This window comes from Heterodontus francisci, chromosome 42, assembly GCF_036365525.1.
Source record: "Heterodontus francisci isolate sHetFra1 chromosome 42, sHetFra1.hap1, whole genome shotgun sequence".
Lineage (NCBI taxonomy): Eukaryota > Metazoa > Chordata > Chondrichthyes > Heterodontiformes > Heterodontidae > Heterodontus > Heterodontus francisci.
In genome coordinates, this window is record NC_090412.1 from 1539508 (window position 1) to 1565316 (window position 25809).

Here is a 25809-nt window from a genome sequence, read left to right on the forward strand (position 1 = left end):
CTGATGGCTGTGAAGGTCACTCTTTGAGAAACAGCACACGTGCTGCACGTGAAGCTGCCATGATGCTATGTTGTTGTTTTTGACGTTGGTGCCTGTTGCCAAGCTGCTGTAGCAACTGGTCATTGTGGTAGTGCACACCAGTCTGCAGGATGTGTCGCCATTTCCCTCTTTCACCAGCTAGTGACTCCCAGGTTCAATAGTCGACATTTAGGGTCTTCATGTCACGCTTGCAAGCATCCTTGAAGCGGAGCTTTGGGCTTCCCACTGTTCATCTGGCCCAGGTTACCTCACATCCAGAAGCTCCTTGGGTATGTGACCGTCTTCCATCCTGCTGACGTGGCCGATCCACCAAAACAGCCTCAGTTTGATTCGTGCCAGTGCACCTGGGAGCTCTGCCTTTGAGAGGACTGCCGCATTTGTGATTTTGTCCTGCCAGGATATACCCATAATGCACCGCAGACAGCGAAGATGGAAATTATTGAGCTTCTTTTCCTGGTAGCTGTAAGTCACCCATGGCAAGTTTCACAGCCATGCAGCAAATTGCAGAGAACACAGGCCTTATCAGCCATCAGCTTGGTCCTAAGGGTCAGCTTAGTGTTATTCCATGTGCGTTTTGCAACACGACCAAAGGTGGCAGCTGCTTTCTCTATGTGTGTATCGAGCTTTGCATCAAGGGACAGATTGTCTGTTACCGTAGACCCAAGGTAGCAGAATTTGCTAACCACTTCCAGTGGGATGTTATTTAGTGTGATCAGGGGTGGAGATGCAACACCTTGTCCCATGACCATGGTTTTCTTGATTCTTACAGTCAAGGAGAACAAGTTACAGGCACAGGAGAGACAGCCCGTGAGTCTTTGTAACTGAGTTTCCAGCTGGGCGACTAGCGCAGCATCATCAGCATAGAGAAGTTCTCTGATCAAGAAGTGATGTGTTTCTGTCTTTGATGTGTTTCTGTCTTCGCTTTCAGCCTTGATAGATTGTAGAGCTTGCCATCAGACCTATCTGTAGGGAAGGAGCATGGAGAAGAAGATGCCAAACAGAGTGGGGGCTAGGACATAACCCTGTTTGACTCCATTCTTCACTCCGAAACTGTCGGAAGTGGAGCTATCAAACTGTACAGTGCAGTGCATGTTGTCATGGAAGGAGCGGATGAGACTGAGGAGCTTCGGCGGACAGCCAGTTTTTCCCAAAATCTTGTACAACCCTGCTCTGCTGACGGTATCGAATGCCTTAGTGAATTCTACGAAAGTAAGGCGAAAGGGTATACTCTATTCCCTACACTTCTCTTGTAGCTGGCGTATGGAGAAGATCATAGCCACAGTAGATCTGCCAGCACAGAAACTGCACTGTGCTTCCGGGTACACGGTCTGCAAGTTAATGGAGTCTTTTAAAGTATGACCCTTGCAAAGGCCTTCCCCGTGACACTAAAGAGTGAGATGCCCCAGTAGTTGTTGCAGTCTCCTCTGTCACCTTTTTTTTTATTTAGAGATACAGCACTGAAACAGGCCCTTCGGCCCACCGAGTCTGTGCTGACCATCAACTACCCATTTATACTAAACCTACATTAATCCCATATTCCTACCACATCCCCCCTACCAATACTTGGGGCAATTTATAATGGCCAATTTACCTATCAACCTGCAAGTCTTTGGCTTGGGAGGAAACCGGAGCACCCGGCGAAAACCCACGCAGTCACAGGGAGAACTTGCAAACTTCGCACAGGCAGTACCCAGAATTGAACCCTGGTCGCTGGAGCTGTGAGGCTGCAGTGTTAACCACTGCGCCAATGTGCCGCTTTGTTTTTGTATAGTGTAACTCCCACAATATACATGTAGAAATGTCACAAGTCCAATGTGTTCCAATGTGTGCATCTGAGTCCAGCCATTCTCTGAATTTCAAAGGCTAGTCCTCTAACTCATTGATAACTACACAAGTTGAATGCCACTGAGACACAGATAGATTGAGACAAAATGAAGTTTGATTGCATGAGGATCTGACAATAGGAGCAGTCAAAGTTCCAAGATTTGCTGTGTAGAGTTTTATAGGAGTGCTGTTGGTCTTTCAGGGACTTTTCATCTGAATTCATTTTCTGCAAACTGATTGCTGCTCTTTTGGTACAAGCCTGTTGGTCACTGGAAAGGTCTGCAATGTGGTTGTCCAGCAAAAGTCATTGTGAGATGTCTTCTGAGGGAAATGTGTTCCTTTCATCATAAGAGTACCCAAAAGGTAAAACATCAGGGTAAAAAATTAAACTCACGCTTTTTCCATTGGAATGCTTTGGCCCAGATTTGAATATAGATGCTAACTTCTTTTAAATTAATGTACCACAAGAGAATCATACATTCAAGAATTCCGCTGATAATTTCCATTCTATCATGTCATGACTTGCATATCATTGCATACAGGTAATCTGTGTAATAAAATTATAAACACATTCTTCAGAAACAGATTTATGGTATTATTTAAATATGGCATACTGAGGAACATGTATGACAACCAAGTATCTAACCAAACAAGGACAACTTTACAGGAATGGGAACATTTATGGTCTTTAGCAGTCTTTGGTTTCTGAGAACTGAAATGCCTAGAATAAATGCAGTTGGAAATTCAGGAGAAACTGCATAGAGAGTGGGAACTCGCTACTACAAGGAATAGTTAAGGTGAATAGCATAAATGCATTTTAAGGGGAAGCTAGATAAACACACGTAGGAGAATTGAATAGAAGGTTATGTTGATGGGCCTAGATGCAGAGGGGTGGGAGGAGATTCATGTGGAGCATAGGCATAGACCAGTTGGACCGAATGTGCTGTAAATAATATGTACGACATAGAACTTGAGCTGGGAGGTATTGTCTGAATTGCTTCACTGTACGTGCAGTATAGCTGGAGTCTCAGACTGGAGATTGCTGTGGCTCATCACCAATAAAGAATCAATATATCAGTATAATTCTGCTCCTCTCTCCACAGATGCTGCCAGACCTGCTGAGTTTTTCCACCACTTTCTGTTTTTATTTAATATATCAGTATAGACTGGCATTAAACCAAGCTTAAACCAGACATCATCAGATCTATTTCATTGAACTCCTGATATAAGCAGATTTATGGCAATGTGCAAATTGGTACCAGGTCATAATTTTACTCCTTCCATAAACAGTTTAGAATGATTGCTAAATTTTAGTAGTCATTAAAGTAAGCTAACTTAATTCCAGGAGTTGCACATTATGTCCTCTGTAATATACCTCACGTGTGCTAGATGTTGGATACAGTTCCCTCCTGTTTGCTCAACAATATGCCTTGGATAAGATGCCTAAACATGGAAAATGCCCTCTACTGCAACACTAGAGTCATAGAGTCGTACAGCATAGAAACAGGCCCTTCAGCCCACCGCGTCCATGCTGACCATAATGCCAATCTATACTAATCCCACCTGCCTGCATTAATTCCATATCCCTCTATGTCTTGCTCATTCAAGTACCTGTCCAGATGCCTCTTAAATGTCACTACTGTTCCTGCCTCCACCACCTCCTCAGGCAGCTCATTCCAGATACCCAGTATTCTTTGTGTGAAAAATTTACCCCTTTGATCCCCTTTAAACCTCCTCTCTCTCTCACCTTAAATCTATGCCCTCTAGTTTTAGTCACCCCTACCATGGGAAACAGACTCTGGCTATCTACCCTATCTATGCCTCTCATAATTTTATATAGCTCGATCATGTCCCCTCTCAGCCTCCTTCGCTCCAGGGAAAACAGACCCAGCCTATCCAATCTCTCTTTATAACTCAGGCCCTCCAAACCAGGCAACATCCTTGTGAATCTTTTCTGCACACTCTCTAGCTTAATCACTATGATATTTCCATTTCCTAAGTCAACCATCCTTCGTAAAACTGCTAATTCACACTAACTAGAGTTTAATTGTGTGTTTTCTTATCCTTTGGCCAGGATTAACCATTCTTTATACACATGGCTGGGTTAGAAATACATTTTGTACCCATCTACACCTGCTGTGTATAATCGGGTTTCACTATACAATGACCTGTGTCAATTACTAGCAGCTAGGATATCTGGAATGCAGCATAAGAAGTGCCACTGACATTAAGGGAGAGCCCACAGAGGCTCACTGTACCGCTGGAAAAGACTGGTTCAGGATGCTTCTTTGGAAAATTAAATTCTCAAAAATGAGTCACTCAATGGCCCATTCATCTAAAATGTTGCAAGAAATGTCTTTGTGAAGAAACTGCAGTCATTTGTTCTGAGGAAGGGATGGTAGCTATAGCAACATAATAAAGGTAGTTACACTCTTTCCTGCATTTGTTTTCATGTGTTATGAAAGGAATTGAATGTCATTCTATTTGTGCAGCGGCAGAAATAAATTCTCATCTTGTAGAAGTGCTTCCTGTCATCTGGACAATGGTTATGACTTGCTGTGTCAGTCAACTACCAAAATAGTGTGGGACAAGCTGGTGAGGTGTCATTCTGTGCTGCATTCTTCAATAGCCCTGACTGCAGTGAACGCCCTTATTGTTCATCCATATTGAGTGCGTGCTGTTGGTTGGTTGATAGTCTGGTCCAGACTGTCATTCTGAATGTTCTACTGGACTGAAGGGCTTGTGTTGTTCCTCTACATTGAGATATGTGATTGTATTGAACAGAGACTTGAATATCCCAGTATTCTCCAGACCTCTTCAAAATTTATGGACTGTCTATCTAACGTTGAGAGGTTCTCTAAACAGCACAGATTTTGAAAATTTTTATCCTTTACAGGCAACAGATTGGTGTGAGATTTTGAGAGAATTCTCTAGAGTTTAGATGCATTCAGCTTTAAACTTTATTTCTTATGGTTAGAAAGTGGAGTGGATGTGCAGAAGAAGACCACATTTGTCAGTCTTTCAAAGTGGATAAAAACAGCTTGTAGATCATGCTTTTCTGAGTACTCTTAATGGTACACCTGGCTAATTGGGGACCAAGGCTTAGTACTGAAACCTTTTATCTTGGGTCAGAACCTTAGGAGCAATACTTCTGATTGAGCAAAGCCCAGTTGAATACCCTTAGTGCTGCCATACAGCCACAGTGAGATGTAACTTTGTCTCCTTGTGGCACAACCCCTAAAAGCAGTAACTAAAGGTGGAAAGACAACTGTAGGCTCATCCAGTGTGACACTCTGTGCTTTTTAGCTGCTGTCTCACACTATTCAAGGGTGAAGGATTGGAGCACCCATCCTCCCCATTCTCATTGACCCTGGAAAACTGAGGAGGGGTTTCCAACTCCAACAGCAAATACAATCTAGAGGTTATTACTCTGATGAATGCATTCCAGGCACCTTTCCGACAGTGTTAATTTAAACACATAGTTTATTATAAAATAGTCCAAATTTATCTATTGACTGGTATCATCCAGACCAAAGTGAATGCTAAAAATTGACAGGATAGAGCACCAAACTGTGCTTGTGGCTGGAGTGTCACGATTAACATGGAAACCTTTTTCCATGAACAACCTCAAATGGTGGTTAATCACCCGGCCCCCTTATCCACTGTGAATATAGTGTTAAAAATGATCAACAGGTTTCCTATAAGTAAATATTCTTACCATTGGGAGGATCTATAAAGGAGACCTATACCTGCATTGTGAGCTTCTCAGAACTGGACCAACACAACAGCAGGATATTTGTTGATCTGCCCTTTTTCGTTTGCTGTAAGCATTTATCCTTTATCAGATAAGGTCACTGTACTTGATTACATGTCAGCAGCTGAAACTGAGACTATTGCTTTCACTTACTGAATTAACCAATCAGTTTCAATACCAACATGGCACCAGCCCCAGAAACTGCACTCTCCAACTCAGATGTGCACACATTTTTCAATGAATCAATCCCATATCACAATGCTTGGCACAAGAAAATTGAAATGATAAAACCAGTTTCTCTGAGAGGGATCTGTCTGTCATGTAGCTCCACAATTCAATCTCCAACCTTGTGTAGCATTTAGGGTTGCTATCCCTCTAGGATTGAACTGGAGATTAATTTCCTGGATACTGCTGCAAACAAACCCAGGAGAAAAATCATGGGAGCATTAAAACATTTGAATGTCTTTTAATTTTCTTTGAACGCTTTTGTTTATTAGTTACAAAAATATAGGAGATGGTTAAAGGCTGTTTTTGGGTAGTGTACTGGCTGCAGGAGTTCAAATAACAAAACCTTCAGAAACACGACAGACCAGAATTGGCAACCTTAGTGTTTCTGTTTTACTGAATGCATTCTGAGGTTTGTCGTCACTGTTTGAAACAGGGCACAAAGAGAAAGGTCATCTTGCAGTAGTTAGAACTACACTTTGAACCACTGGCTGTTACTTTTCGCCATCAGTCATTTCTAAATCTGAAACTATGATTATTTTTGTCCATTTCACCTAAAGAGCAGATCATTATGTGACCCAGCGGAAAAAAGAACGCTCAATGTATCTGCTTTCCATCTCTCCATTTTCCCAATTCTAAAGGTATAAAGTCACCTAAATTTCATTTCCAGCTTTCAGCCATTGATTCTTGTAGCTGCCATGCAACAATCACCCTACAAAGGGGAACACTTCAAATTTGTTTTAAAAAAAGTTCCAGTCTTCCTCATCTCTGTGGGTCCACGCCTTGAGACTAGCCTAAGTACCACTGCAGGCCCCACTTCCCCACTGCTCATGGTAAGATGCAGCTGGTGAGACCAGGTACACCCATATCGATAATACACCAGATCTCAACTGAAGTTCTAGAAACTCCCAACCTTGGGCAGTTGACGACCCCTTTGCATTGATGGACTGTTGGAAGCAGTCACCCACCAGGCCCTTGCAGAAACTCTGCCTCAAGGCCAGGCCCTAGGACTTAGGGCCAGAGTCCGCTGGCATGGCCAAGTATTTTCAGGGCCTGAGTGCTTTGGGTATGTTCTCAAAACAGTCTCCTCAAGTATGAGTTATCTTCTACACATTGTCTATCACACCTCTTGTTCGTCCATGGGAGATTGTGTGTAACAGCTAACACATATTTGATACTGTGTCGGTCAATGTTGTCTCTGTTTAATCCTGCACATAGACTCTGTAAAGTGGGTATCTTGTTTGCCCAACAATAAGCAGGACAAACTGAGTGGTATGCGAAAGAGGAGCAATGTTCACTTACCTACCATCTGAGAAAAGTATAGCTGTCACCTAAATGGTGTCACTGCATGTTTCCTGGACCATTAGACCACTCCTTCCAGGAGAGGAGTGGACCTGCGGGAAGAACTTGGAGCAGGGAGCCGATAAATACAGCCCGAGGGTCACGGCCTAGAGCACTTACCTTCCGGGAGAGCAGCGGAGTGGAGTCCGGGTGTACCGGAGTTTGAAAACAAAGTGAACAACAACATCACAGGAAAGCTGCAAGGTGATTGGTTGGTGAGTAACTGCTGTTAGGGAATAACTCTAAATAGCTGGGTTAGTACATTACTGTTAGGGTGCGTGTGTAAATAGCTTAATAATAAGGAACAAGTGAGTCGCTTTTTTTGAGTAAAATTTATTTTAACTAGTGAACTGTATTGATTTTTAGTAGGATTTATCAGTACTTAGTAAGGTTTTATTAATAATTCTAAGCTGTTGTAATATTAGCAAGTTTTTTTTTAGCATAGCAAAGGGCCAACTAATAAATAAAGAAATGGCAGGGTTGCTTCAACCTCGAGAATGCACCTCCTGTGCTATATGGGAGCTCCTGGATGCTTCCTGTATCCTGGAGAACCATTTGTGCTGGAAGTGTTGTCAATTGAAGCAGCTTGAGCTCCAGATTTTGGAACTTGAGCGGCAGCTGGTGACACTGCGGTGCATTCATGAGGATGAGAGCTACATGGATAGCACATTTATAGATGTGGTCATCCCACAGCTCAAGAGAATGCAGGGAGAGAGGGAATGGGTGACCATCAGACAGTCCAAAAGAATCAGGCAGGTAGTGCAGGAGACCCCTGAGTGCATCTCACTCTCCAACTGGTATTCAGTCCTGAATACTGAGGAAAGTGATGCTTCACCTGGGGAGTGCAGCCAGAGACAAGTCCATGGCACCACAGGTGGCTCAGCCGCACAGGGGTGATACAGGGAAGACTGGAAGAGCCATTGTGATAGGTGATTCAATAGTCAGGGGAACCAACAGGCATTTCTGTGGCCGCAGACATAAATCCAGGATGGTGTGTTGCCTCCCTGGTGCCAGGGTCAAGGATGTCACTGAGCGGCTGCAGAGCATCCTGAAGGGGGAGGATGAACAGCCAGCAATTGTGGTCCACATCGGAACCAACGACATAGGTAGAAAGAGGGATGTGGTCCTGCAGTCAGAATTTAGGGAGCTAGGTAAGAAATTAGCAAGCAGGACCTCAAAAGTAGTAATCTCCAGATTTACTCCCAGGGCCACGTGCAAGTGAGTATAGAAATAGAAGGATAAGACGGATGAATGTGTGGCTGGAAAGATGGTGCAGGAGGGAGGGCTTCAAATTCCTGGGACATTGGGACCGGCTCTGGGGGAGATGGGACCTGTACAGGCCGGACAGGTTACACCTGAACAGAGCCGGGACTGAGTTCCTTGCGGGATGTTTTGCTAGTGCTGTTGGGGAGGGTTTAAACTAGTTTGGCAGGGAGATGGGGACCTGAGGGTAGACTCAGCTGGAACAAAATCAGAAATGAAAATGGAAGGCAGAAAATTAATGGATGAGTCTGGAAGACAGAGGAAATGAGGGTTAGAAAATAAAAACGTTTGGCAGCGCTCAAGGGTATCTATTTCAATGCAAGGAATATAGCAAATAAAGCAGATGAGCTGAGGGCACAGATAGACACATGGCAGTATGATATCATAGTTATTACAGAAACATGGCTTAAGGGGGGACAGGAATGGCAGCTCAATGTTCCTGGTTACAGGATTTTCAGACACGATAGGGAGAGGGATAAGAAAGGAGGGGGAGTGGCAATTTTGGTCAAGGAAACGATTACAGCTGTGAGGAGGGATGATATGTTGGAAGGTTCATCAAATGAGGCCATATGGATTGAGCTACGGAACATAAAAGGGGCAGTCACACTGCTGGGAGTGTACTATAGACCCCCAAACAGTCAGAGGGAGATAGAAGAACAGATATGTAGGAAAATTTCTGAGAAGTGCAAAAACAATAGGGCAGTAATAGGGGATTTTAATTACCCCGATATTAACTGGGAAAGTTTCAGTGTGAAAGGAATTGAGGGAACAGAATTCTTGAAGTGCATTCAGGAGAACTTTTTTGCCCAGTATGTAGCAAGTCCAAGAAGAGAAGGCACACTTTTAAACAGTTTTAGGAAATGAAGATGGGCAGGTGGAAGGAGTGGCAGTGGGAGAGCATTTTAGTGATAATGATCATAATTCAGTCAGTTTTAACATAATTATGGAAAAGGACAGAGATAGAACAGGAGTTAGAGAGTTCTCAATTGGGGCAAGGCCAATTTTACTAAACTGAGGAGTGATTTAGGGAAAGTGGACTGGAAACAGCTATTTGAAGGTAAATCAGTGTCAGAACAGTGGGAGGCATTCAAAGGGTTCAGGATAAACATGTTCCCACAAAGAAAAAGGGTGAAGTGGCCAAATCTAGAGCCCCATGGATGACAAGGAGCCTACAGGGTAAGATGAGGCAGAAAAGGAAAGCTTATGTCCGACACCGAGAACTCGATACTACAGAAAGCCGAGATGAGTATAGAAAGTGGAGGGGTGAAATCAAAAAGGAAATTAGGAAAGCAAAGAGAGGGCATGAAAGAATATTGGCAAGTAAAACCAAGGTGAACCCAAAGATGTTTTATCAATACATTACGAGTAAGAGGATAACTAAGGAGCGAGTAGGGCCCATAAAAGACCAAAAAGGTAACCAATGTGTAGAAGCAGAAGATATTGGGATGGTTCTTAATGCATACTTTGCATCTGTCTTCACAAAAGAGGAGGGCGATGCAATATTGTAGTTGAGGAGGAGGAGAGTGAAGTATTGGATGTGATAAATATAGGGAGAGAGGAAGTATTAATGGGATTAGCATCCTTGAAAATTGATAAATTACCAGGGCCAGATGAAACGTACCCTAGGCTGTTAAAAGAAGCAAGAGAGGAAATAACAGAAGGTCTGACCATCATTTTCCAGTCCTCAGGAGATACAGGTGTGGTGCCGGAGGATTGGAGAATAGCTAATGTTGTACCTCTGTTTAAAAAGGGAGCAAAGGATCATGGAAACATAGAAACATAGAAATTAGGAGCAGGAGTCACTTTAATCACCCAAAGCACATTCCTTTCATTGAAAATTGGAGTGAAGTTATCATATATTTTATAGAAACATACGCACATCCGAGTTTGGAGCTGGAGTAGGCCACTCGGACTGTTAAGCCTGCTCCGCCATACAATAAGATCATGGCTGATCTGATGGTAGCTTCAACTCCACATTCTCGCCTGCCCCCATAACCTTTCGCCCCCTTGCTTATCCAGAATCTATCTACCTCTGCCTTAAAAATATTCAAAGTCTCTGCTTCTACTGCCTTTTGAGGACGAGGGTTCCAAAAACTCACCACTCTGAGAAAAGATTTCTCCGCATCTCTGTCTTAAATGGGTGACCCCTTATTTTTAAATAGTTCTAGATTCTCCCACAAGGGGAAACATCCTTTCCGCATCCACCCTGTCAAGACCCCTCAGGATCTTGTATGTTTCAGTCAAGTTGCCTCTTACTTTTCTAAATTCCAGCGGATACAAGCCTAGCCTGTCCAATCTTTCCTCGTAAGACAACCCGCCCATTCCAGGTATTAGTCTGGTAAACCTTCTCTGAACTGCTTCCAATGCATCTACATCCTTCCTTAAATAAGAAGACCAATACTGTACACAGTACTCTAGATGTGGTCTCACCAATGCCCTGTGTAGCTGAAGCATAACCTCCATACTTTTGTATTCAAATCCCCTCACAATAAACAATAACATTCTATTAGCTTTCCTAATTACTTGCTGTACCTGCATACTAATCTTTTACGATTCATGCACTAGGACACCAAGATCCCTCTGCATCTCAGAGCTCTGCAATCTCTCACCATTTAGATAATATGCTTCTTTTTTATTCTTCTTGCCAAAGTGGACAATTTCACATTTTCCCACATTATACTCCATTTGCCAGATCTTTCCTCACTCACTTAACCTATCTATATCCCTTTGTAGCCTCCTAATATCCTCTTCACAACGTACTTTCTTACCTATCTTTGTGTCAGGAGCAAATTTAGCAACCATATCTTCGGTCCCTTCATTTAAGTCATTTATATAAATTGTAAAAGGTTGAGGCCCCAGCACTGATCCCTGTGGCACACCACTCGTTGCATATTGCCAACCAGAAAATGATCCATTTACGCCTATTCTCTGTTTCCTGTTAGCTAGCCAATCTTCTATCCATGTTAAAATGTTACCCCCAACACCATGAGCTTTTATTTTCCACAATAACCTTTGATGTGGCACTTTATCAAATGCCTTCTGGAAATCTAAGTACAATTCATCCACCGGTTTCCCTTTATCCACAGCACATGTTACTTCTTCAAAGAACACCAACAAATTGGTTAAACATGATTTCCCTTTCACAAAACCATGTTGACTCTGCCTGATTACCTTGAATTTTTCTAAGTGCCCTGCTATAACATCTTTAATAATGGCTTCTAACATTTTCCCTAAGACAGATGTTAAGCTAACTGGCCTGTAGTTTCCTGCTTTCTGTCTCCCTCCCTTTTTGAATAAAGGAGTTACATTCACTATTTTCCAATCTAATGGAACCTTCCCTGAATCTAGAGAATTTTGGAAAATCAAAAACAATGCATCAACTATCTCACTAGCCACTTCTTTTACGACCCTAGGATGAAGTCCCTCAGGACCCGGGGACTTGTCAGCCCACAGCTCCAACAATTTGTTCCGTACCACTTCCCTGGTGATTGTAATTTTCTTGAGTTCCTTCCTTCCTTCCATTACCTGATTTACAGCTATTTCTGGGATGTTACTTGTATCCTCAATAGTGAAGACAAATGCAAAATACCTGTTCAATTCATCTGCCATTTCCTTATTCTCCATTATTAATTCCCCAGACTCACTCTCTATAGGACCAATGCTATCAAGAGCACACAGGGATACTCCATATGAAAACAGTAGTAAGAAACTATTTTTAGTATCCAAAGGTAGATAGAGATGTTGAACAGTTGGTGAAAAGTTGTGAAGTGTGTCTCAGAATGAGAAATGATCCAACCAAGGTTCCTTTCATTCCGTGATCAAACACAAGAAAACTGTGAGAATGAGTACATGTCAATTTCTTTGAAGTGGAAGGTAAAAAGTATTTTGTTTTGGTCAATAGCTATAGCAAGTGGATAAATGTTGAGTTTATGCCTAATATCACAAGTGCCAAATCTATTGCGGTTTTGAGAAGTTGCTTTGCATTTATTGTTTGCCAGAAGTGTTGGTGTCAGAGAATGGTCTACATATTTCATTAAGAATGGAGTCAAACATGCTCTCAGACCCTATCTCACCCAGCATCGAATGGTGCTGCAGAAAGAAGTGTACAAATTGTAAAGACTAAGTATACAAGAAGAAATATTGGGTGCTTGTGATAAGAGATGCCAGTAATCATTGGTGATTTTAATCTACGTATAAACTAGAAAAATCAGATTGGCAATAGTAACCTGGATGAGGAGCTCACAGAATGCTTTCAAGATAGTTTCTTAGAGCAGCGTGTTCTGGAACCAACCAGAAAGCAGGTTATATTAGACTTGGTATCGTGTAATGTGACAGGATTAATTAATGACCTCTGAGTAAAGGCACCTCTGGGTAGCAGTGACCACAATATGATTGAATTATACATCCAGTTTGAAAGAGAGAAGAGTGAGTCTAAGATGAATATTTTAAACTTAAGTAAGGGCAACTATGTGGGCATGAAAGCTGAGCTAGCTGAAATGAACTGGGTTACTAGGCTAGGAGATAGATCAATAGAGAAGCAGTGGCAGACATTCAAGGGGATATTTCAGAATACTCATAAATATATTCCTACTAGAAAGAAAAATTCTAATAGGAGGACCCACCATCCGTGGTTAACTAAAGAAGTTAAGGAAAGCATCAAACTTAAGGAAAAGGCATATATTTGTGCAAAGATGAGTGCCAGGTCAGATGATTGGTCAGAATATAAAGAACAGCAAAGAATGACTAAAAGGTTAATCAGGAGAAAGAAATTAGAGTATGAGAGGAAGCTAGCTAGAAATGTAAAAATAGATAGCAAGAGTTTCTACAGGTACTTAAAAAGCAAAAGATGAAGTAAAGTGAGTGTTGGTCATCTAGAGAGTGAGAATGGGAAGTTAATAGTAGATAATAAGGAAATGGCAGTTGAAATTAACAAATATTTTGCGTCTGATTTCACTGTAGAGGATGCAAAAATCATTCCAGTAAAAGCTGTAAATCAGGAGGTGGAACGAAGAGAGGAACTTGGTGAAATTACACTCACCAGGGAAGTGGTACTGAGCAAACTGACGGAGCTGCGGGCTGACAAGTTCCCGGGCCCTGATGGGCTTCATCCTAGGGTCTTAAAAGAGGTGGCTAATGAGATAGTAGATGTGTTGGTGTTAATTTTTTGAAATTCGCTAGATTCTGGAAAGGTTCCATCAGACTGGAAAATAGCAAATATAACGCCTCTATTCAAGAAGGAGGGGAGGCAGAAAACAGGTAACTATAGGCCAGTTAGCTTGACGTCTTTTGTGAGCAAGGTGCTAGAATCGGTTGTTAAGGCTATAGCTGGCCACTTAGAAAAACTCAAGGTAATTGGGAATAGTCAGCATGGCTTTGTGAAAGGAAGATCATGTTTAACCAATTTATTGGAGTCCTTTGAAGGAGTAACATGTGCCGTGGATAAAGGGGAGCCTGTTGACATACTGTACTTGGATTTCCAGAAGGCATTTGACAAGGTGCCACATAAAAGGTTATTGTGCAAAGTAGGAGCTCATGGTGTAGTGGGTAACATAATAGCATGGATAGAAGATTGGCTGGCTAGCAGAAAACAGAAAGTATGCATAAACGGTCCTTTTCTGATTGGCAGGATGTGACGAGTGGTGTCCCGCAGGGGTCTGTGCTGGGGCCTCAACTTTTTACAATTTATATCAATGACTTAGATGAGGGAAGTGATGGCATGGGAGCTATATTTGTAGATGACACAAAGATAGGTAGCAAAGTATGTTGTGAAGAGGACATAAGGAGGTTGTAGACCGATATAGATAGGTTGAGTGAGTGCGTAAAAATCTGGCAGATGGAGTATAATGCGGGAAAATGTGAAGTTGTTCACTTTGGCAGGAAGAATAAAAAAGCAGAATATTACTTAAATAGAGAACGACTGCAGAACTCCAAGGTGCAACGGGATCTAGGTGTTCCAGTGCATGAGATACAAAAAGTTAGTATGCAGGTACAGCAAGTAATAAAGAAGGCTAATGGAATGCTGTCCTTGATTACAAAAGGAATAGAAAATAAAAGTAAGGATGTTATGCTTCAGTTATACAGGGCATTGGTGAGACCATATCTTGAATGCTGTATGTAGTGTTGGTCTCCTTATTAACGAAGGATGTGAATGCGTAGGAGGTGATTCATAGAGTCATAGAGTTATACAGCACAGAAACAGGCCCTTTCAGCCCATCGTGTCTGTGCCGGCCATACAGCACCCAACTATTCTAATCCCATATTCCTGCACTTGGCCTGCAGCCCTGTATGCTGTGGTGTTTCAAGTGCTCATCTAAATATTTCTTAAATGTTGTGAGGGTTCCTGTCTCCACCACCTCTTCAGGCAGTGCGTTCCAGATTTCAACCACCCTCTGGGTGAAAAAATGTTTCCTCAAATCCCCCCTAAACCTCCTGCCCCTTACCCTAAATCTATGCCCCCTGGTTCTCGACTCCTCCACTAAGGAAAAAGTTTCCTCCTATCTAACCTATCAGTGCCCCTCATAATCTTGTATGCCTCAATCATGTCCCCCCTCAGCCTTTTCTGCTCCAAGGAAAACAACCCTAGCCTTTTCAGTCTCTCTTCATAGCTGAAATGCTCCAGCCCAGGCAGCATCCTGGTGAATCTCCTCTGCACCCTCTCCAGTGCAATCACATCCTTCCTGTAGTGTGGTGACCAGAACTGTACACAGTACTCCAGCTGTGGCCTAACTAGTGTTTTATACAGCTCCATCACAACCTCCCTGCTCTTATATTCTATGCCTCAGCTAATAAAGGCAAGTATCCCATATGCCTTCCTAACCACCTTATCTACCTGTGCTGCTGCCTTCAGTGATCTATGGACAAGTACACCAAGGTCCTTCTGACTTTCTGTACTTCCTAGGGTCCTACCATCAATTGTGTGTTCCATTGTCTTGTTAGTCCTCCCAAAATGCATTACCTCACACTTCTCAGGATTAAATTCCATTTCCCACTGCTCCGCCCATCTTACCAGCCCATCTATATCACCCTGTAATCTAAGGATTTCCTCCTCACTATTTACAACACCACCAATTTTTGTGTCATCTGTGAACTTGCTGATCATACCTCCTATATTCACGTCTAAATCATTAATATACACTACAAACAGCAAGGGTCCCAGCACAGATCCCTGTGGTACACCACTGGTCACAGGCTTCCAATCACAAAAACAGCCCTCGACCATCACCCTCTGCCTCCTACCACTAAGTCAGTTTTGGATCCAATTTGCCAAAATGCCCTGGATCCCATGGGCTCTTACCTTCTTCACCAATCTCCCATGCGGGACCTTATCAAAAGCCTTACTGAAATCCATGTATATTACATCTACTGCTTTACCCTCATCGACACATCTAGTCACCTCCTCGAAAAATTCAATCAAGTTAGTTCGACACGATCTCTCCCTGACAAAGCCATGCTGACTATCCCTGATTAATCCCTGCCTCTCCAAGTGGAGATTAATCGTGTCCTTCATAATTTTTTCCAATAGTTTCCCAACCACTGATGTTAGACTCACTGGCCTGTAATTACTTGGTTTATCCCTGCTACCCTTCTTGAATAATGGTACCACATTCACTGTCCTCCAGTCCTCTGGTACCTCTCCTGTGGCCAGAGAGGATTTGAAAATTTGTGTCAGAGCCCCTGCTATCACCTCCCTTGCCTCACAGCAACCTGGGATACATCTCATCTGGGCCTGAGGGTTTAGCCACATTTAAGCCCACGAAAACAGCTAATATTTCCTCCCTTTCAATGCTAATATGTTCAAGTATATCACACCCCCCTCCCTGATCTATACACCTACATCATCCTTCTCCATTGTGAATACCGATGAAAAGTAATCATTTAAAACCTCACCTATGTCCACCGGCTCCACACAAAGATTTCCACGTTGGTCCCTAATGGGCCCCACTTTCCCTGGTTATGCTCTTACCCTTAATATACTTATAAAACACCTTGGGATTTTCCTTTATGTTGCCCGCCGTGTTTTCCCACGCCCCCTCTTAGCTCTCCTAATTACTTTTTTAAGTGCCACCTTACACTTTCTATACTCCTCTAGTGCCTCCGCTGTTTACAGCGCTTGGGATCTGTCCTAAGCCTCCTTTTTTTTCCTGATCCAATCCTCTATATCCCTTGACATCCAGGGTTCCCTGGGCCTGTTAGTCCTACCCTTCACCTTAACAGGTACATGTTGGCTCTGATTTCTCACTATTTCCTCTCTGAATGACTCCCACTGATGCGATGTAGACTTTCCTACAAGTAGCTGCTCCCAGATCCTGTTTTATCATATTGAAATCGGCCTTCCCCCAATTCAATATCTTTATTTCTGGTCCATCATTGTCCTTTCCTATAACTACCTTAGATCTTACAGAGTTATGGTCACTATCCCTGAAACGTTCTCCCACTGACACTTCTACCACTTGACCGGCTTCATTGCCTAGGATTAGATCCAGTACCGCCCCTTCTCTTGTAGAGCTATCTACTTACTGGCTGAAAAAGCTCTCCTGTACGCATTTTAAGAATTCCGCCCCTTTTAAGCCTTTTGCACTAAGACTATCCCAGTTAATATTGGGGAAGTTGAAATCCCCTACTATTATTACCCTATTATTTTTGCATCTCTCAGAGATTTGCCTCCATATCTGCTTCTCTATCTCTTCCTGAGTTCAGAGGAGGTTTACTAGATTGATACCTGGAATGAGCAAGCTGTCTGATGAGGAAAGGTTGGACAGACCGGTCGATTTCATTGGAGTTTAGAAGAGTGAGGGGAGACTTGATTGAAATATAAAAGATCCTAAACGTTCTTGACAAGGTGGTTGTGGAAAGGATGTTTCCTCTTTTGGGGGAATCCAGAACTAAGGGGCACTGTTTTAAAATTAGGGGTCACCCGTTTAGGATTGAGATGAGGAGAATTTTTTTCTCTGAGGGTTGTATGACTTTGGAACTCTCTGCCTCAGAAGGTGGTGGAGGCAGGGTCATTGAATATTTTTAAGGCAGAGGTAGATAGATTCTTGTTAGGGAAGGGAATCAAAGGTTATCAGGGGTAGATGGGAGTGTGGAATTCGCGAGACACAGATCAACCATCATCTTATTGAATGGCGGTGCAGGCTAGAGGGGCCGAATGGCCTACTTCTGCTCCTAATTCGTATGTTCCTATGTCTGTGCAGAAGTATTTGCTCGGTGACAAGCTAGGCAGTAATTTCCATGTTTCTCTTTGACATAGGTGAGACAATTTTCTGTTCTCTTACAAAATAACCTCATAGTCTACATAGGTCGCCCATCTTATGAGTTAATGTTTCAACACGCTCTGAGGACAAGGTTTAGTTTGCTTATGCCTGATGTCAATAGCAAAGTAAGAGAAAAGCAAGACAGAGTGAAGATGAGTCATGATACTCGAGGCATGAAACTTAGAGAGTTAACTGCCAGTCAGAATGTCATGGTGAAAAACCACTGAGGTGATAAGGTGAAGTATGTATTTGGAGTTGTTGTAAAAAGATGAGGTGCGTTCACATATCTAGTGAGGATTGGAGAGAGACTTTGTCAGTGTCATATAGATCATTTGCTTGAAAGAGGAAATCTGACAAAGGGAGAGCATGAGAAACCTCCTATCTTCCAAATTCCTACAGTTCCAAGTAAAAGTAAGAAACTGAAAGTTTGCCGCTATCTCAGAATCCACTAATGGAACAAAGTGATTAAGACTAATGGAGTTGGTAATCAAAGTCAAAATTCAGGGTCGACACAGGCTGAGATGTTGAGAGAACAGAGTCAAGCTAATGGAAATGGAAGAAGATACCCAGTCAGAAAGAGAAAGAAAGGTTAATTGAAAGTATGTCAGAAGGAAGAAGAAATACGTTGAGAACAGAAAGTGCTGGAAATACTCAGCAGGTCTGGCAACATCTGTGTAGAGAGAAAACAGAGTTAACATTTCAGGTCTTTCTGTTCTCATTTCAGAGTTCCAGCATCCGCAGTATTTTGCTCTTGTAGAAGAAATAAGTTGTTCTTTGCATTAATTTTTGTCAAAAAAATTGTATTTTTGTTAAAGACATACTGGTGTTAAGGAAAAATAATTTTTTTAACATGTAAGTTACTCTAGAAATATTGGTCATATATGTTTAGTTGTGATTACGGTAACAAGCATGCAACTCAACCTGTTAAATTTCAGGGTATTGTTACTGTATTCTGGGAACCTATGCTTGTGCACTATTTTACAATTTACTGTATAAGTTCTTTTAAGCAGGGAGGGAGTGCAGTGTATTGAACTGGCTGAGCTAGTGTATTGTGAAAGCTAAGCATTGTGTTATATTGCTATCCTGCCTTTCTGCTGCCTTCTCTGTTGGGGAATAAAAAAAGTTCCACAATGCCTGCAGTAAGACTTGTTTTTGATTTACTCTGAATACACAGTCAGACCCCATCTGGAGTACTGCATTCAGCTCTCAGGAAGTATATATTGGCTTTGGAGATGGTGCAGTGCAGATTCACCGGGGCTTAAAGGATTAAATTTTGAGAGCATTTTGCATAAACTTGTTTTTTATTCCTTTGAAAAGAAAAGATTGAGGGGGCGATTCGATCGGGGTGTTTAAAATGTTAGAAGTATTCAATAGGATCGATGCAGAGAAACTATTTCCTCTGTTAGGGGAATCAAGCACAAGGGGGCACAGCCTTAAAATTAGAGCCGGGCCATTCAGGAATTAAATAAGGAAGCATTTTTCACACAAAGGGTAGTAGAAATTTGGAACTCTTCCCCCAAAAGCCTGTTGGGGGACAATTGGAGCTTTCAAGGCTGAGTTCGATAGATTTTTGTAGATAAAGCTATTGAGAGATAAGGAGCTGTGGCAAGTAAATGAAGTTGAGGTTCAGATCAGACATGATCCAATTGAATTTTGGAACGGACCTGAGGGGCTGAATGACCTCCTCCTCCTGTCCCTTTCCTATAGTGTTAATTGCATGCTTGAGTACTTAATATAGTGAGGGCTCAGTCCTGGAGTTTTTTTACTGGTGGAATTCTGCTTGGGTCAGGATTTTGCCATTTTTCTAGTTTCTGTTCATTAAATCATTTCAAAAAAGATTGTGGAATCACAAAAGCATAGAAATTTCAACATAAAAGAGCTTATTTAGTGTACCAAGCCTGTCCTTGTGCCAACTTTTCCCCAGGAGCTAACTGCCCTAATCTCATTTCCCTGCTGTGCCCCAGACGAGGGAGTCCAGTTCAGTTATTTTTGCCATATCACTTAGTTGGGATTGTAGGTATTCACATTGAACTCCACTGGTGGATTTTGATTAACAAACACATGAAAATTTATTGCTTTAAACAGGGCGATTTTCTAGTAAAAGCCCATTGCAGTAAATGCAGAGACTTGCCCTTCGTGTTTACAGCTGGAAGTTTCACTTTATTTTCCCCTTATCTCACCCACAACATACCGGACCTTTTAATGACTGTATGAGGAGTGTGCAACGCCTTGGAAATGTGTGATTTAAGTCTGAATTACTAGTCTAACTGACATCTGTACCAGAAATAGGCAGGCAAATGCTTTGCTTCATTTATTTGAATTTCCTAGGAAATAGCATTTTTGTAATTGCCTTTCCCCTTGAGATTTCCATATCTTGTTGCTGAAACTCCGATGAATTGGTAACCAATTATAACCAATGAAATTCCGCAAACACTGCGTTCAAGATCCCCAGTTTGAAAACCTGTATTGCAAGATGCTGTTGTTTTATTTCAAGCACACAGTTCCCATAATGGTGCTCTTGTAAAAATTTGACTGACTTTATGATGATATTTTACGCAGTATGCTATTTTTCAGTGTAGTACGGGTGCTCTGAACCCTACATTGATCGAACCCTAGATCCATATACGTTTCCATTCTTGTTCCTGATAACATAACATCTGCTTGTGTTGTTTTGCAATGCCACACAACATTGAGAAACATGGAACCTGCTCCACACTCGAAGGCTTGTTGTGATTAATTTAGTGAAGCTTCCTTATGGACAAGAACATCCAAGCTAGAATCTTCTAAATGGAACCCTTGAGCCACAGCTCTTTGAAGCATGCCTGCAGTTCTCTTCAGGCAGAAGATCATGTTGAATGCTCCCTAGTGCCACCTAAACATACACACACAGCCTGAGCCACAGGTTGTGATGATTCCTGTCCTAAATTAATTTTCAGGCCCTTTTGGACAGTGTTTTATGACATTCTCAGGACATCCAATGAATTATTTTTTGAAGTGTAGTCTGTTATTATGTAGGCAAATGGGGCAAAGGTCCCACTATAACAAATTGGATGAATATCCAAATAATCAGCTTTTTGCTGATGTTGATTTGGGGCAGAAAGTTGACCAGGGCTCCATAAGGACATTATGCTCCTAGTGTATGCCACAGGATCTTTTATATCCACCTGAGTAGTCGATCAGGTTATTGGCTTTAATGTTTCATTATGTTGGCACTTCCAATGCTACAGAATTTCCTTGGCACTGCATTGAAGTGTTAGTCACTCTCAACTGATGTGCTCAAGACTTGAAATAGGGTTTCTGTCTCAGGCAACTTCTTATCCACTGAGCCAGGCTAACACTCATGAAACCTTTCAGAAATAGTCATAATCCTGTTCAACTTTAGGGTTTGCAGCATCATCACTGGCGGAGGTTTATGTATTAGGGCAGAGATTTCCTAGCCAGGTGAAGGTGGGTTCTGGAGCATGTGGGATGGAAAAGTCCTGGAAATTGATGCCAGATCAGAATGCTGATGTAATCCTTCCCGCTTCTGGTTTTCCCTGGGTCAGGCTGTGAGTCTAGCAGGAAAGCAATTGAAGTTGTTTAAAGGCAATTAAGCGGCTTTTTAAGCATGGAATCTTTCTTTCCCAACAGTGCACAGGTTCCACGCTGCGTCTCCAACTTGCCAGGTTTGAGAAGGTTAGTGCAGAGCAGGAACTGATCATAGAGTGAAACTGAAATAAAAACAGATAGTGCTGGAAATACTCAGCAGGTCTGGCAGCATCTGTGAAGAGAGAAGCAGAGTTAACGTTTCAGGTCTATGACCTTTCAGCAGAACTGGCAAAGGTTAGAAATGCAGCAGGCCAAGGACAGAAATGTGGGCATGAGAGCAGGATGGTGAATTGAAATGGCAAGCAACCGGAAGCTTGGGGCTATGCTTGTAGACTGAATGGAGGTTTAGTTTAGTTATACAGCACTGAAACAGGCCCATCGGCCCACCGAGTCTGTGCCGACCATCAGCCACCCATTTTATACTAATCCTACACTAATCCCATATTCCTACCACGTCCCCACCTGTCCCTATATTTCCCTACCACCTACCTATACTAGGGGCAATTTATAATGGCCAATTTACCTACCAACCTGCAAGTCTTTTGGCTGTGGGAGGAAACCGGAGCACCCAGAGAAAACCCACACAGACACAGGGAGAACTTGCAAACTCCACACAGGCAGCACCCAGAATTGAACCCAGGTCGCTGGAGCTGTGAGGCTGCGGTGCTAACCACTGCGCCGCCCATAAAGCGGTCACCCAATGTGTGCTTGGTCTCCCCAATGTAGAGGTTTTAAGTAAGGGAAGGAGGTGGGGAAAGAGAACAAAAGGGAAGGTCTTTGATAGGGCAGGAGAGATTAAATGACAAAGATGTCCTGGGACAAAGGCAAAAGGAGTGCTAATGGTTGTGGTGAAAGACAAAGCATTAGTCCAGGAAGAGTGTTAATGACAGAATAATGAACAGCTCTGTTCAAAAGCACAAACATGAAAAACCAAGTTTAAGGCAGGCATATGGTTAAAAAATAAAATAAAATAATGAAAAAGGCCAATCATGCTCTGAAATTATTGAACTCAGTGTTGAGTCCAGAAGGCTGTAGAGTGCCTAATCAGAAGATGAGATGCTGTTCCTTGAGCTTGCGTTGATGTTCACTGCAGCAGGCCAAGAACAGAAATGTAGGCATGAGAGCAGGGAGGTGAATTGAACTGGCAAGCAACCCGAAGCTCGGGGTCACACTTGCAAACTGAGCGGAGGTGTTCCGTAAAGCGGTCACCCAATCTGCGTTTGGTCTCCCCAGTGTAAAGATGACCTCGTTGTGAGCAGCGAATACAGTATACTAAATGGAAAGGAGTACAAGTAATTTGTTGCTTCATCTGGAAGGAGTGTTTGGGGCCTTGGATAGTGAGGAGAGGAGGTAAAAGGACAGGTATTACACCTTCAGCGATTGCATGGGGAGGTGTCGGGGGTAATGGAGGAGTGGACCAGGGTGTTGCAGAGGGAACGATCCCATCAGAATGCTGATGGGGAGGGGAGGGGAAAATGTGTTTGGTAGTGGCATCATGCTGGAGATGGCAGAAATGGAGGAGGGTGATCCTTTGAATGTGGAGGCTGGTGGGGTAAAAAGTGAGGACAAGGGGAACCCTGTGGTGGTTGTGGGAGGGAGGAGAAGGGGTGAGGGTAGAGGTGCGGGAAATGGGTCGAACACTATTGAGGGCCCTGTCAACCACAGTGGGGGAGAATCCTTGGTTGAGTAAAAAGGAAGGCATATCAGAAGTGCTGTAGTGGAAGGTTGCATCATCAGAACAGATGCGTTGAGACAGAGAAACTGGGAGAATCGAATGGAGTCCATACAGGAAGCAAAGTGTGATGCAGAGGGCTGTTGGCTTTTCTTCTCTCGCACGGTTTCCACAGGTCCAGGGGATCATAGACTACGCTAGTGGCAATCAAGGCACCATCAGAACAGCCAAGCATTTTTGTAAATCAGAAGGGTTTCCACTCACTCAATGTGTAGCTGGTATGTGACCACCACAAGTGGATAGTGCAATTGTGCACCAAGTATCTTGGGAGTTGCCATGACTTGTTCATCCTTCAGCAGTCGCAAGTCCTGCAGCTCTTCTCTCCGTCAGATGCCTCAGTGGGTGGGTCCTGGGGGATAAGGGATGCCCACTCAAGACCTGGCTGATGACTCCAGTGAGGAACGCCACCACAGAGGCACAGGAGATGTATAACCCTTGCTATTTTACCACCAGGACAACAATAAAGCAAGCTGTTGGCTTGCTCGTAATGAGATGCCGCTGCTTTGACCGATCTGGAAATGTTTTTCAATATGCCCCAGCAAGGGTCTCCCAGATTGTATTAGTCTGCTGTGTCCTGCACAACATAGCACTGCAGAGAGGAGTGGAGCTGGCACAGAGGACAGTGGAGAGTGCTCGGCATCCTCGGAGGAGGAGGAGCATCCTGAATTGCCATTGGTGCCTGCAGGCACAGACCTGTCTGCCAAAGAAGCCCTCGACAGCCCCATCCCGGCACTCTTCACTTGAGAAGTGTGTTTGCAGCATTGAAAGCTTCCCATCACGACCCCTGTGCAAACCACTCCACCCCCTACTCTAACACTAGAAACGTCTTCCTTCTAGACACCCAGCCACTCCTCACATTCACATTCTTGCATCCTCATCAAGGCGACTCGTCATTCACCAGAATGAAACTGACCAGGGCCAATGGCGGAATACAACATAGTAGAGACAATAACAATGAGTGGTTCACATAAACTGGTTTTTCATTCACATAAAGAGCATCGATGGAACAGTAACAATGTAATAAACACCCAAGTGAATCCCTTTGTTCAACTAAGATCTCTTCCCCATATGCTTTGTATTACCTCTATGTGGTGCTACCTCTGTGGCTTTAACAGAGCTAGAGGCAGATTTACTCATTCCCCTGCTTTAACACGAGATGCCCATGGTGGATGTCCTCTGGCTTTGGGAGTCTGTGAGGGCTCTGCCAAAGACTGCCCTACCTATACCTGTGCAGGAGCAGACATTGACGTGGGGCAGAATGCAATGTGTGTGGCTCTGTCGGCGATGGGAGGGCAAGGGCTGAGAAGTGGGGGCACCTTGAGAAGAGCCAACAGCCTTTTCCACTCTTCCCTCTCAGAGCCATCTACATTTCCCTGCTAACCAAGAGCGGGAGAGTACTTGGCTGCATGTGATTGTGCCATTCAGTCACCAAGCCAATGCTTTCTTCGATGTTGCATAAACTGGCATCCAGAGTGTCCAGGCCATTGGTGTGGACCAGCATGCCCTTAGTGGCCTGCTGTGCTTGACTCTCCATGAGGTTGACCACTCTTTCATTGGAGGCAGTCATTAGTACAAATGCCTGAGACAACATGGTACTCATGCTAGAGATGGACTCTTCCATTTTTTATGCACTGCCTCTGGAAATACTGACAGATGCACACAAATTTCCTGTTGTTGATCCACAAGTGCTAAAGCTCAGCATCTGTGTCCAGCTGAGCAGAGCTTGAAGTGTCCTGAAGGGGATTCTCCACTGCTGAATCTGTCCCTGTCGCCAGCACCTGCTCCTGCTCATATATGATGTGCTCCTCACCATTTACCACCCTATTTATTATCCATTGGCACTGTGTGGCACCAGTTCGAGATGAAAGGTGGAATAGGGTTCCAAGTTAGCATAGTGCAGATCATGACATTTAATTTATTGGTGACTTCAATTCAACATGAGTGACTGTTAAGTGCCTAGTGACAGTGTGATATCTAATACTGTCACCTCCATCTCTCCACCAGCAACAGCCTCGACTGCCACCCTGCCAATCTCCAGGGCTTCCTGCTCCATCGTGGTCTGGGTAGCCAGGGCTGCAGCTCCGCCCTATGTTCTCTGCCTCTCCCTGCTGTTGTGGACTCGCTTCTCCTGCAATGAGAAAAGATAGAGTTAGGATGATTTAACTAATGGCTGGAGGGTGGAGGTTAAACATTTGAGAAGGTGATGTGAGCAATGGGAGCGAGAAAGCAATAGGTTGTGTGTGATTGTTAGAAATGTCTGTTAAGATGAGATTTGAGGAGGAGGCTGGAGAGAAAAGGAATGTGTGTGACAGCAAGTTGTGTCGTTCAGGAGAATGCTAGGGAGGTGACTGCCAGCTGAGAGTTGCAGGACAATTACTTTGCTGGACCATTAATCCTTTCCCTGCAGTGGATGCAGGTCCTGGTCACCACACTGGGTACAAATACCCAAATCACTAAAAGTGGCACCACAGGTTAGCAAGGCCATAAAAAAAGCAAACCAACACTCGGGTTTATTTGCAGAGGGAAAGAATTGAAAGGTAGGAAAATTATGCTAAACTTATAACTAAGCTTGGTTCGACCACACCTGGAGTGCTGAGTAAAAAGGATATAGAGGCACTGGAGAGAGTATACATACCAGGAAAGGATGAACAGGCTGGATCTCTTTTCTCTTGAAAAAAGAAGGCTGAGGGGTGATCTAATAGAGGTCTTTAAAATTATGAAAAGTTTTGATAGGGTGGATACAGAGAGAATGTTTCCACTTGTGAGGAAACTTTTAGTTTCGGTGACAG